Here is a 15,103-nt window from a genome sequence, read left to right as displayed (position 1 = left end):
AAATCTCTGCTCCCTATTTAGAGATACCTTGGATGCTGATGATAACCCAAAAGCCATTGTCACAAACTGAAAGTGAAGGCCTGCTATTGCACATTGGAAGAATTATCAGTGTGATAAGATCTGGTTAGGATGTGCTGAGATCTATCCAGTACAGAGAAAAGGAGTACTTGTGGCACCTTAGAGACTAAACAATTTATTTGAGCATGAGCATGAGCTTGAGCTGTAGCTCACGAAAGCTCATGCTCAAATAAATTGGTTAGTCTCTAAGGTGCCACAAGTACTCCTTTTCTTTTTGCGAATACAGACTAACACGGCTGTTACTCTGAATCCAGTACAGAGTACTCAAGGGACACCTCCTCAACATAGAGGGCGGTTTCCATCCAAAAATCTGATCTTCCAGAGAGATAGGTGGAGTAACAACAAATGGAAAGGTTTCAGAGTAGCAGCCATGTTAGTCTGTATTCGCAAAAAGAAAAGGAGTACTTGTGGCACCTTAGAGACTGAGGACTTAGAGAGTGAGGATACTGCATTTTCCACTTTTATGCACCCGATGAAGTGAGCTGTAGCTCACGAAAGCTTATGCTCAGATAAATTGGTTAGTCTCTAAGGTGCCACAAGTACTCCTTTTCTTTTAACAAATGGAAACTTCTTGTCTTCTTGGAGATGCCAAAAACCTTAAACAAAACCTGTTCTTTCTTTGCTTAGGGAAGCACAAGACTCAAAGCCATGACGTCTGTTCTGAAGATAGGTTTCAGAGGGGTAGCCGTGTTAGTCTGTATCAGTAAGAACAGCAAGGAGTCCCTATGGCACCTTAGAGACTAACAAATTTATCTGTGCATAAGCTTTTGTGGGATATAACCCACTTCATCAGGTGCATGGAGTGGAAAATACAGTAAGCAGGTATAAATATACAGCACATATACTTTCATCTTTTCATGTGCTGTATGTTTCTACCTGCTTACTGCATTTTCCATTCCATGCATCTGATGAAGTGGGTTATATCCCACAAAAGCTTATGCACAAATAAATTTGTTAGTCTATAAGGTGCCACAAGGACTCCTCATTGCTTTTGTTCTGAAGATGAATTTGTCAGATTTACAGGCACCTCAAAATCAAAGAATTTGTTTGGGGAAAAAAAGAGGAAAAAAAATCTGTAAACTTGATTAGGATGCCCTTCTGGATTACCTCTAGGACCCATTTGTCAGAAACAGAATCAACACAGTGTAAGAAGAATTACTTCAGCCTTACTCTTAGATTGGACCTTGTGGTCTTCCAATGTTGCTACCAAAGGAGGGTTGAGATTGGCACCATTAGTGATAGTATGGAAAGTATTTTCTGGCACCTGTAAAGACTATAGGACCAGAGTAGTTGTAGCTCTGTCAGTCCCTTGTCTCTCTGATCAACCAAAGTTGGTCCAATAAAAGATGTCACCATACCTACCTTGTCCCCCAAAAGGACTGGTGATAAGACCGCCTCTGAATGGATTTGCAGCTACAAATTAGTGTAAAATAGTTTTTGCAATATTACATTTTATTACAGAAATATATTAAAAATTGCCTTTTCAATACAACTGTACCTTTAGACTAGTCTAAACATAAGTGTATATTTTTTAATCTTCACAGAATAGTGAAACTTCAGTATAAAATACAAACCCTGGAGAGATATACAACGCCAGCAAATGCACTAGAAATACCATGGCCATGTTCAGAGAATTGCCTTACTACTTAGAACTACACAAGGAGTATGCTTTCAGAGTTGTGTTGAGTTTTAGCTACCTGGCTCCTACTGACTTTAATGGGAATCACACAGCTAAAACTCCAGGCACCACTTTGACACTTCTAAGTAATTGTTCAGTCCCCTTAAGAAGGTCACAGACATATTAAAAACTAAAGTATTCTCCAAAGATCTAAGATTATGTTTAAAAGCTTTTATCAGACTTTATAAAATGATTGGCCAAATCGGTAATACACTCTTAATAATCTAGCTCCTGGTTTGTTTTCTTTGTAAAATACCTTTGTAACACTTTGTAAAAAGAAATTATAAGAATACAGAATTGCATGGCATGGCATAGAGTGAAGGAATGGGCATATGGAAGAATAACAGTTTCCAATAGTTATAGTACTATCTAATTTATGTAGGGTTATGACCAAGTGAAAACAGGATATTATGACAAAAATAGTTTTATAACCTAATTGTAATGTTTGATACCAAAAACAAAACAAAACAGAGTAATATTAATATTTCTGTTCCTTCAGCATGATCTCTCTTCTTTTTTCCTCCCAATATGTACAATTTGACTTACAAATTCTATATTAAATGTAATTTATTTGTATGATTTTTTAGTCATTTTTAGTTATCTTAATTTTGTAACTCTAAGACCTACATTTCTGTCTATGAACAATAACACCTGAATTCTCCTTCATGGCCATCTCTCCCGTTAACCCAAACCCAAGTTCATATTTCTTCCATGCCAACAATGATGCAAGTTATTCTCTTAGCGCAAAGGCATGGCCTGCACCTCCCCATAGCAAATAAGTTTTGGAATCCTAACATTGCCATCAACCTCAGCAAATCCAAGCTTTTACTTAACCTAATAAGGTTTGAAGTGCAGTCTCAATCCCCAGGATATACTTCCCAGGTATGCAATAGGGAAAGTGTAAAAAATGGTGCAAAAATCTGCCAAAATCTGTGTTACATTTTCTTTAGTTAGTCAAGGGGAAAAGTAGGTACGAAGATAATGGAGTAGTTGCCCATTTGTTGTTGTTACGGGTGCTGCCGTATCTTCCACTGGCAAATCAGTTTCAGTTAGTGGGCGTTACCCACTAACACAGCAGAGAGTAAAATACTGTATTATAACCATTTTGTTATCAGCTAAAGCAGTGAAAAATGGATATTGAGACTTCCTATTGTTAAAATGTCTACACAGAGCTGATGCACGAGGACTAAAATGTTATTTATTACCATATAATCTCATGCACAATCTCACTAAACTATTAATACAAAATAAAATGCTTATGAGAGTCCAACTGTTGGACCTCCCCAGCACTTTTTCTAAATAGGACTCAAAATTCTGCAGTTTAAAATCTTAATAGTTCATTTACATTCTAAATCTTCAACAGCAGAGTTAAAGGCCTTAAAAAGTTTAACTTTAGAACAATCAGCAAAAACAGTGGCTTTTCGCAGGATGCAAGGACCCCAGTTTATAAAGTGGCGTGTACCTGCACACTGTGCAATGTTACTGCCAGCATGCAAATCGTACAATGAGAAGGAGTACTTGTGGCACCTTAGCGACTAACCAATTTATTTGAGCATAAGCTTCCGTGAGCTACAGCAGCTGTAGCTCACGAAAGCTTATGCTCAAATAAATTGGTTAGCCTCTAAGGTGCCACAAGTACTCCTTTTCTTTTTGCAAATACAGACTAACATGGCTGCTACTCTGAAATCGTACAATGTGTAGTTTACAGATATACAGACCTTTGCATTACAATCCACAACACAGCTTCTCAGCTCACTCATCTGAGGAAATGCATAATACCTTTAAAAGAAGTCTATCGGTACCAGAGATACTTTTGTGGGGTTCCTGTAAAATCTGCAAGATTCTCTTCTGAATACCATATCAGAAAAATTCAACAGATAAAATAATCTGTGATATATATATTGTTAGTAGGAAACATGAGGCATATATGCTCAACAGTTTTCTGTAAAACCTTAAATTTCTATTTACAGTTCTATCACTTGTACTTGTCCTCAAACTACAACAAAACTAAACTGAAGTTTTATTCTGCTAAAATCCAAGCACAAACCAAAACACTGTAAAGACACTGAGTAAGTGTTACCATCTTGCTCATGTCATATGAAAAATGATAGTGGCATCATCATCACATTATACATATCCTAAACCAAAATGCAACATGATTTTCTTTTTCTTTTTCCTATGTGTGTGTGTGAGGGGAGGGCGGGGGGGTGGGGGGATGGTCCACAGAAAAGGCAAATTGATGCATAATTAACAATTTACTGGTGCAAATTCTTTTACAACTTTTAATTGGTGTTAATTAGATTAGAACTAAATTTTCTTTTCTCTCACCTTTTTAATGTGAATTAATCTTCTCAGCAGCATGTCAAAGTTTCCCCTTTAATTAAACTTTTCAGCTGAGAACTTCAGCAGTGCTTAGACACCAAAATATATTATGTAAGGAACACGAATTGTCCTGTGTTTGTGTATTTGATGTCTCATCACAATGTGTAATGTTTAAAAGTCAACTATTGTACGTCAGACATTCAATTTTGTAAATGCAATTCTAAGGTTTTAAAAGAGTTCTGAGAATGTGGACATGGTGCTATCCAGGTGCAATTCAAGATGTTATTATGTACATTTACAATGGAAAACTAACCCAAAACATCTTATGTGAATTAACTTCTCTGTTTCATACAGTTTCCCCAAAATACTGTTGCCCTTCTAAAATTGTTAACATGCAGAATAAACCACAAAAATACATTTAATATCTTTTATGAGAAGTTGACCTGAAATAAAATTTTATGTAGTTAAAGTTTTTTGATAGTTCTTCATCCAACTTTTTTCTCTCTCTACTGGGCAATGATGATTGAAACCTGATGTCTACTGCACAAAAAGGCCATAAAATATTTTATATAGAAGTAAAACAGTAGCCATTAAGTTTTGCTATGATGTTTGAGTAGATATGCACCATGAAAACATGATAAAACAACCTTAAACTGATTGTGATCAAATGCAATTACAATGACTTGTCTCAAGTGAATGAGATGTACTAAATACAGTCACAGTCTTTCGCAAAATTACTTTGGGCAAAGTACCAAGAAAACACTATATCCTCTCTAGTTAAGGCAGTTTGCCAGAGAAATTGCAAACATACAAGCTTTAATATCTATAGCCAAAAAGCACTTGGGAATTCATTATGAAGAGGTTAAAAAAAACCTCCCTCAAGATAAGATTATTTTTTTCTTCTGATTAGAACATCTTGAAGAGCCAAACATTTGGGGTGTTATGAAGAACTATTCCCAGAGGAACCATAGAAGGAAGAGCTATAACAATGTTTGTCCCTTCTTCCTCATCCAACACTGGCATTTTATCTCTACAATTAAGTTAGCTGTGAGAAATAGGGGAATTCATTTTGGGATTTTGCCTAGGAAAATTTAAACAATGAACTTGGGTGATGCAGGGCTTGATCAATGAAAACTGGGAATGTAGCCTGTATTACTCAAAAAGTCCACCCTGGTTGGAGGAAATGAGGAAAAAACCAATCAATATAAATTTAAAGGTAAAGGCTTTTTGTTGTTATTTTATGTTTGGTGTTTTGGCTACTTAAAATGGTTGAACTGTTACTTATTCAATGCATTGGTAAAGTTCAGTCATATCAAATACCTGGATTTTGCCAGCAGTAAAGCTGATTAAGAGGCTAACCTCTTGAGTGTTTGAAGTCTTAAAAGGCTCAAAATAGGAGATGGGTCCTCTTCACTTGAAGAGGAGGTTTAAGAGGAATTGTACACAGATGGTACAACTACACTGGAATAAAAGACCCACAGCACACCATAGGAGGCCCGGGTCAGCTGACTCGGACTCACAGGGATGAAAATTGCTGTGTAGATGATCCGGCTCAGGGTGGAGCCCAAGGTCTGGGACCCTTCTCCCCCTTGCAGGGTTCCAGAGCCCAGACTCCAGCCCGAGCTTGAACATCTATGCAACAATTTTACAGCCCTGCAGTCCGAGTCAACTGGCCCAGGCCAGCGGAGGGTATTTAATTTCTGAGAGCCCCAGAAAAAAGTATGCTAAAAAACAAAGAGATAGCACTCTAGTGTTAACTGTCTAGCTGAGCTGTAGCTCACGAAAGCTCATGCTCAAATAAATTGGTTAGTCTCTAAGGTGCCACAAGTACTCCTTTTCTTTTAGCTGAACACACTAGTTTGCTCACAGGTATAACTATCCTAAAGTATGTTGAAAATTCAAGAGATAGTAGTACAATTTGCCGACTCTGGTCAGCAGTGATAGGACTTCCACGGTAACTTTCGAATGGACCTTAAGAAGCTTCACTGTATATGGCAAAGTCAAAAAAAAAGAGTGTTGGTTTTCTAAATGCAAATTTTAATATGGTGTACAGTATTTGTAGTTAACAAATGAGATGTAAAACTGTGGCCCCATTGTCTAAGAAGCTGTGATTATGAATTAAGTTTAAGGGGAATCTAGAAGATACAGATTCTTGTTGTTGCTAAAGTGATTTTAATGGTGTTTCATGTAATTAGGTAGCCTTGAATGAGAGAGAAAGTGAAATAACAGAGAGCCTTCTAAGGTTCAGAATGAAGTGATAAACCACAACAGTATCATTCTGACTCATTTAAGCATCATCTTGTGAGACTTTATCATTAAATGCCAATTGAGTTGTTACCAAACAGAATTATTCATCAGGAGGAAAAAGCATCCAATTGCCATTTCTAACCAGGATTCCAACAGCCTGAAACAGATGAAGTACCCCCTGTTTGTTTATTACAGAGAGGCCTGCCAGTGGCACTAAGGATAAGGGCCTATTATTTCTTTCACGATGAACTCCTATTTCAGGTTTATAACTTGAACATAAAAATTATCGCCACACGGCAATATGATACTGAAGTTTGATATTTTATGTACACTTTCTTTGTAGTACATATTATAGTATAAACTGGGAAAAGGAAAAATATTCATAAATATACAATTTTCATTTTGTCCAGCATTATAATGTACTAGATACAAACATCAGTTTCACAGAGTGATGAAGCAGACAATAGCCAGACTCCTTTTTCCTGAAAGCCAATAAATCTATTCTCCTAAAAAACCAGAAACCATTCAATGTTCTCCCAACTTATCATTAAATCATAAAACAAAAACAAATGTTAACCTATTGACACAAGTTAATATAATTGCTGTAAGTAAGACCTCATAGGTTGCATAACAATTAGGAAGGAAAGTTAGAGCTTAGGTGAGGTTAAATTTAACCTAACTTTTAACTCATCACTGCTTCTAAGACTACACTGGACCACATAAGTCCAGAAAACAATTACTTCACATTAACTTTTGATGTGTCTCATGTTTCAGAGTGGGGATTTTTGTCTTTTAAGTTAGATCTAAAGTATTCATTCTCAACATTCTTCCATTTGCAACAATTAAGGAGGCCCTGAAGATTTCCATTTCACTGAACATATCTCCTGGCTGCTACTACTTCTCCAGCAAATATTTATGGAGTGACATATCTCTCTCTCTCTCACTCACACACACACACACACACACACACACATCCACACCTCCCACCCCCCACCATTCTCCAGCCGAATCCAAACAAGCTGATCATTAGGAATTTTACATTGGAGATGTGCAATATGGTAAACTTTATACCAAAATGGCTGTTATAATTATAGTGATGCCATATCAGAAGCCCTAGAAGATTCCCAGTGCCAGAAATATTAGCACAGATCATCATTATGGGTTTAAGTTTCATTCTGGACAGTTGAAATGGTGCTAAATATATCACTCGGAGTACTCAGAGCCCCTGTCAATGACCCCCCAGTAGCAATTCTGTTTTACCAGAGCCTTACCCATCTCTGGATCTTGTGCTCTGTCCCTACATAAAAGCTTGGTTCAGTGAAGTCGTAAACTGCTACAGGCAACAATATACACAGATTAATTTGGTTATTAAAGAAATGAAAAAAATATATCAATGCACCATTCCGTGGTATGTGATGACTGGAGATTTCTGCAAGATTTTCACTCATGTTAAACAATGGAAAATGTGATGCATGGAAACATAAAATCTGAACTAGTCTTACAATTCCAGAATGTCGTGTCCCCGTCCCTGTGTCCCCGTCCCCCCCGCCAATAGAGTTTGACTGTCCCACTCTTGACATTTTGTTTGTGTCATGAAAGCAGTAAGTTTCCATTTTAAAAGAGGTTTTCCCTATCAGTTTCTGTTGACTGTTTGCCTATCAGCACCTAACTTCCCTATCCTGTTCCATACAGATTACATGAAAAAAATAAAATAGTGGATTTTGTTAAATGCCTACAATTGGCCCCAAAAGGAAATAAAGGTAAGGGGTGTAAATTTAGTGGGAACTTTCCATTCAAACCTAGGTAGAATCCTTAAAGTATTCCAAGGAGCCATAAAATTCAACTAAAAATTAAGGAATGCCAAACCTCATTTCTCAGGTAATTCCAAATCGCCTTGGCCAACCTGACTGTTTTTACTCCAAATAAACCATGTCACCAAGCTATTCATGTGAGTGTACATCACCAGTGGAACCCATCCCAGAACCATCTGGAAGAGATATAACAATTTTGAAGAACATATTCATTTAAACTGTGGCAATGCAACCTTACAGAACCAAAGGGAGATCTACTTCTCTATTCAAATAAGTACCCAGCATTGCTTCATTGATTGAATGTTAACTCAAAATAGATTCTCTGCAGTCAGCAGGTACCAAAATGTTTAATTTTCCTCAGAGACAATTTAAACCTTCATTGACAAACACCTCCTTAGAGACTTTATATGAAAAAGAAAGTACCACAGATTGATTCAAATTTACTGTGTCACCAGAGATTCTTAGGCTTCCTGCCTCATATGAGGTAAGGTTATTTCAGCCTCAGTTAGGAACAATAGTATATCATCTGCAAAAAGCAATATCCTTTGAGTGAGCTTGGATACAGTGATATCTTTAACATTACTGGCTGTTTTTGTTTGTGGGGCTAACAGCTGGATTATAAATGTGTAAAGCATGGGTGATATAGATCACACTACTGAGTGCCCTTAACCGTGGAAAGGAATTAGAAATATACCCATTGGCGTTACCATTCTCATGTTACAAGTGCAGTACAATTTCTTCACAAAGCGCAGGAGAGCCCTGAAATTCTAGAGTGATTTCAGGTTCAAAAGAGAAAGCTCCAACTCATCTGGTCAAACACTTTCTCTATATTCAATTATTCCAAAGCTGCATCAAACTTTGTTTAACTTAGGAAAAGAAATAATATCCCCTCAGGTGATTCTCTTCACAGTATTTGTTTCTAATTAACCTGAACTAGTCTAGCTAATATGGGCAGCAGCATTTCAAGCCTACTGACCACATATTTTGATATCTACATTAAAGCCAAAGAAAACATGGGCCATCACTTCCTTCCTCTTTTTTCCCCACAATGACAGGGATAGAAATCAGTCCACTATGAGTGTGCCAATTCATGTAGAGGTCAAATTCCAGAATAAAACAATTAAAAGCTTCCAATGAAATAAGAAGCATGATTAATTTAAAATTAAAGAATGAGTAGAAACCCATGTCTTTTCCCAAGGATTTATGACGTTTTAATGGTCTCCTTCCAGACCACACGGGAATAGGCTCATCAAGTAAGAGCTGGCTCTCTGACTGACAGCTCTGCTACCTCTAATTAATTGTCCACTACCATGTCAAACACATCACTATTGTCCAGACATAAAACAGATAAAAATTCTTCAAAGGCAACATTGATATCTGTCAAATAACCAGTTTGTCTCTCTGCTGTGATCTAATCTCTGCAAGTGGAAGACTTGGTGAAATTTAAACTTGTAAGGCAGTAGGCAAAAGCCTCCATCATAAGCTTCAAAATATTATCATGCACCAAAATGCACCTCCTAAAAAAATTCTGTTTTATTTATAGAAACCATTAGCAAAGCCCACCATTGTTCTAGAATGCAGTGTAAGTATTTGAAGATCCAAGTTTCTGACACTCCACCTCTAGCTGAGATATCTTCCAGAGAGTCCTTCTTCACCTGCTTAGCCTTTTTTTAGCTAGCTTCTCTAAATAAAATTACTTTAAGCGTATCTAAGTAAGTTACTGTAGCACAAGCATATCTGGACAGTAATTAATCACAAATAGCTCAGTGTGTTTGGGTATAAAATCAAAAACGTAGGGTTGTTAAAAAATGACAGATTTAAGCGCCATCTGGGCTCTCTGGTCACAGTGGCGCCAATTCCAAAGAAAGGCTTAACGGTGCATGATCCGAGAATCCCATCTGTTTTATCTAAAATGAATTAGTCCAACATTTTGGCCATTTTTCTGTTACAGGACTGCAAAAATAAATAAATAAACCCGCTTTCTTATTTAAGAGGTTTTCCCAATTTCCCAAAATTCAAAGCCAACTGGTAATTTTTTAAAATTAAATTTGGTATTGGTCCAAAATGCATGTTAGGGTTTCTTGTTATTATTATTATTTTTTAGTTTAACATTCAAAGTGCCTAATGTGAATGCACAGTATTCTTTTAGATAGCATTTTCTAGTTTGTATATGTATCCATTGCCATAGCTCCGTAATATGGCTAGCTAAAACAGAAAAGGCATTCCAGAAAGTAGTGCTTACTCTCATGCTTAACTTTAGCTTCAGTGGGACTCCTCATTGTGAGTAAAGTTAAGCATGTGTGTAAGCCTTTTAAGGTATCACGGCTTAGTATTCTTTTGGATTTAATGTGCTCTTATAATTCAGTTATGTTTTGTTTTTAAAGTACTAATGTACATTTCGATTTCTTAACTTTTTGTGGTTTAACTTGTGGGATTTGTTTTCTTGCAATACACTCATGCAACTTTTACAAATATTAATGGGGGTTATTTGTGTTCACCAAGAAATTAATACATTATTTAATGATATTATTCACAGTTTTGTATATAACATTATCAGATGCTAAATTATATAGGCCATGCTATGCTTCACCAAGAGTGTAAACTTTAATATAGGCTTCTGTACTCTTAAAACTTAAAAAGAAACTGAAAGGAAAAGGAAAAAAGAAATTCAGTACCCTCTTAATTCTTTTTTCAGTAAATAACTAATAGCAATGGTAACCCTGTATAATTATAATGGTTAAAGCACATTAAACTGCCATTGAGTCCCCTTGCAGCAGTTTCTCAACTGCTCAAATGATCAGGCTCAATGACCCAATACTGAATTTTTTGAATCAATTAAAAAATTTCCATTGGTTGCAATGGGAGCAGGACAGAGCCCTAACTTATATTTTTTTGCCACCTTCGCTCACACCAAATAGTAATGTCTGTGTAAGTATTCCCACTTAAATCAATGGGACCGCTTGCAGACTGAGGTTTTGTTTAATGTGAGTAAGGGTGGCAAAAGCTAGCTCTTAATGTTTGTAAAATCCTTTGAGACCTCCACTGGAAAGTAAAATAAAAATGCAAAGTATTATTGTAATACAGAGTTTTCATGAACACAAGACATTCTCTTAACAAGTTTAAATCCCATTACTGGTTCTCACTACAACTGTCCCTTTATTAGTAAAAAAAACAATTTTAAAAAAGGACTTGAGATCTAGTTATCAACTATTCACTCTGCAGAAGTGTATTAGAGATAAGCAGAAACAATGCACCTCTCAGTACCAGAAGATTCATACCAAACACGCAATGCACATTTTTATCATACATAATAGTATTGCACACAGTTACTTAGTCTGGTTTCAGAGTAGCTGACCTTGTCAACTGTCTAAATGGGCCATCTTGATTATCACTACAAAAGTTTTTTTCTCCTGCTAATAGCAGCTCATCTTAACTAATTAGCCTCTCTCAGTTTGTATGGTAACTTCCAACTTATATGTGTATGTGTGTGTGTGTGTATATATTATATATATATATAATCTTACTATATTTCCATTCTATGGATCCGATGAAGTGAGCTGTAGCTCACGAAAGCTTATGCTCTAATAAATTTGTTAGTCTCTAAGGTGCCACAAGTACTCCTGTTCAATAACTTAGTCTGTCATCTTTTATAGTCTTAAACTGAAGGAGACATTTTAGTTCCATTTCAGAGTATTCTCCAGCTATTATACCACTTCATTTTGTAAAATACAAATATGTATATAACATTCACATTTTACATTGTAGTAGGTTAAATGACCTGGATATTCTATTATGTTTTATATGTCCATTACATAATATTGAAATATTCCTGTAAATAACCTAAAATCCAGCACTTCTTAATCCAGCACCTGCATTATTAAGGGATAGTTACATATGAATTAAATATTGCATTTTCCTTGTATAAAACTGATATAAAATAACCTGAGTGTTATAGTATTGATGAGTTGAAGGAATAACAAGTTGTACTTAATCTTATTAATTAGACATCTCTTTAAGGACCTGGTCATATTAGGGGCTGAACATGCTCAACAATTCGAACTTCAGTGGAAGTTGAGGATGTTCAGCACCTGTCAGGATGATCCCTAAATGCATGGACATTGTGTACAAGCTTCTTTCATTAGTTTGTATTTTACAAAAAAACTCTTTTGATTTAAAATCTTATCTTCTACCACATAGACAAAGACATGTAGCATAGTTATGAAAAACATTTAAAAGCTTGTGCATAACTATTTCGGAAGATGAAATAAAAATAAATAAACAGAAGTAAATGTATTTAACCCTACATATAATGCAGATGAAACCATCTTGCTGGACATAGCCTGGCTGTATGGGGACACAGGAATGGCATGAAACAAACTGTTTGATACAACAGTAGAAGTTACCTATTTGTGTCACTTGTTATACCTTGCAAAATGGAGAGGGTATGTGGAAAAAAGAAGAGAGTCTAAATTATATTTAGATCAGTAGAGGAGATAAGCGTGCACACAATGATATCTGGTCATGACACTTTTCAGGCTGACAGTACAAAACACAATTAAACTGCAAAGCACAGTGGAGTTTATGATATTTAAAAGGTTCTTAAATTAGAAGTAAAACATCCCTCTACCTAAAACAAAACAAACAAATAACATTTGGCTGGCTCTTCTCTTCCTGATGGTTAGAGGAGACACATGAGAACATGATGGTCCAAAGTCAGGGAGCTTCATCTGCATATGTGAACAAAAGGAAAGGGGCAGTTCAGCAGGGCACAACTGTTTTAAGTTACTTCAAAACCCACAGAGTTCACGCTACACTGATCCTCGCAGACAAAGCAGTTGTTCTGGGTAGAGAGGCTGGTCAGCACACAGACTATCAAAATTCACTCTCAGATACTGCTGCTTTTAGAGTATTAATGTTCATGTATCTGTGTCAAAAACAAAAACAAATAAGGCCTGAATTTGTCCTGATGTTCTGAAATATTGTAAGTCATAATGATCATCACCAGCCAAAACAGAAATCACAGTCAGAGCCTACTGTTCTCCACATGAAATGCTGATGTATTTCTCAATGGAGGTGGGGGCAGTATGCTATTTCTTAATCTTTTTAGTGTCCTGACAAATGCAATCCCTCTCACATCATCCATTTCTAACAGTTTTTTGTGTATCATGACATACAGTATTTGGCATGTCTCTAATTTCACATAACTATCCATCCATCCAATTGACATGCTGAAATGATGACAATAAACTCTGTAGATGGGTAATGTGTCTGCCACAGGATGATGAAAAGCTAAGGTTTGTTAGCAAGTTTTTAGTCCACAGGGAATTCTGCAGGTGGGAAGCCATTACATGCCATTATTGCTGTGGTGCAATAGCCACAGAGCCATAGAAAATAACCCTACAGGATAGCCAGCTTTCAAAGACAATGACTGAAAAACATTATTACAACTATGTGTACATAACACAAAGCTATTTATAAATAAATGAGACACTGTAGTTCTACATGCAAAAGTTAGACATTGAAGAATCAATGAATGCTAATATTTGCAGCTCTCAAGGTAGAAGAGAGTTGTTTAATCTTACTTAAAGACAGTATTTTTTTCCTAATAATTAGTTAACACCTCATACCTCTTTTGTGTAGATTAATAAGATTATTTTAATAATGGCTAGCCTTAATGCGAATCTTACCTCTAGAATTTGACAGCAATAATGGTTTTATTTTTATATATGCTTATATTTGGAAAAGTTTTTATGCATTAATGCTACTTCTATATAATGTATCAACAGCATATCCAGTTGAATGGTCATATTTCTTTAATTTAAACAAACACACACACACACACACACACACAAACACGAAGGTTAAAAGTATCATTTGCCAGGCAAGAATTTTAAACATTCTTGAAAGAACGTTTTATTTTGCAAAATATTCACAGCACTTTATCTAGAAAAAGCAACAAAGTTCCTTAATGTGATGCAGTTACTGAACACATTTATAAATATTTTCAACATTTGCTATCCAGTTAAATAATTTATTACACTAATAAATATGATTACGTGGTTAGAGAATAAGATGGAGTGTCAGGAATCTGGTGGTATATTCTAGCTCTGCCACTGACTTGCAGTATGACCGTGGGCAAGTTACAACATCTCTGTGCCTGACAGTTTTCTTATCTACCGAATGGGCATAATAATACTTCTCTATCTCACAGAGTGTTATTTGGCTCAGTTAGGAATTGTAAAGGGCTTTGAAATCATTGAATGGAAGCTGGTATAGAAGTGCAAAGTATAATTATCATAGCTAATACAAGATGTTTAATAGTTTCCTCACTTGTTACAACCACTCCACTTAAAATAAATTTCCTAAGAGAATTAATCCATGGTTACTCTAGTCATACCAAACAAAAATTAAGATTTAATTGAACAGTTAGTTTTAGACATAAACAGCCATTCTTTGACAGATGGCATTTCTGAGGAGTTCAGCAAGGACTGCATGAAGTAAATCCAAGAGAGTCAAAAATAAAATAGAAGTCTTTTCCCTAGCACCAGATCTAAATATGGTGAACTCAAGTCTAACAATAGCTGACAATTTTCTTATTTTTAAAAATTAAAAGCAATTAAATTCAGAAATATTTCTAAGTGGTCTAAAATGAATTGTAAAATTCTAATCAAAGTTATCTACATAAAGTCAGATTCAATACTATTTCAGTGATAAATCTTTACAAAACAGCAGAATTACAAAAGTCACAAAGATAAACAGAAATCTAAACTAAAGTACATCTTAAATAAACAAAAGCTTTTGTTGTTCCACTGAAAGGACCATAAAAGTAAGCTACAACATAGGAAAAGCCTTTTAAACTGACAAAATGGCAAGCCAGAGGTCAGAGAGCCAAGCAGGTCAAGAAAGCCCTTCTTCCAAATTTGAGGATCATTCTTCTATCTAGCTGTGCCTGGATTGGTCTAATGAT

The 15,103-nt window shown here is 35.8% G+C and overlaps 1 protein-coding gene across 2 annotated transcripts in view; it reads right to left on the bottom strand.

Annotated features, from left to right (window-relative positions):
- Positions 1-15,103, bottom strand: part of CLYBL (citramalyl-CoA lyase) — a 230,756-nt gene that overhangs the window by 154,517 nt on the left and 61,136 nt on the right. The gene's annotated exons all lie outside the window — the stretch shown is intronic.

This window comes from Eretmochelys imbricata, chromosome 1 (assembly GCF_965152235.1).
Source record: "Eretmochelys imbricata isolate rEreImb1 chromosome 1, rEreImb1.hap1, whole genome shotgun sequence".
In the NCBI taxonomy this organism is placed as follows: domain Eukaryota; kingdom Metazoa; phylum Chordata; order Testudines; family Cheloniidae; genus Eretmochelys; species Eretmochelys imbricata.
This window is presented reverse-complemented; position numbering and strand designations above follow the sequence as displayed.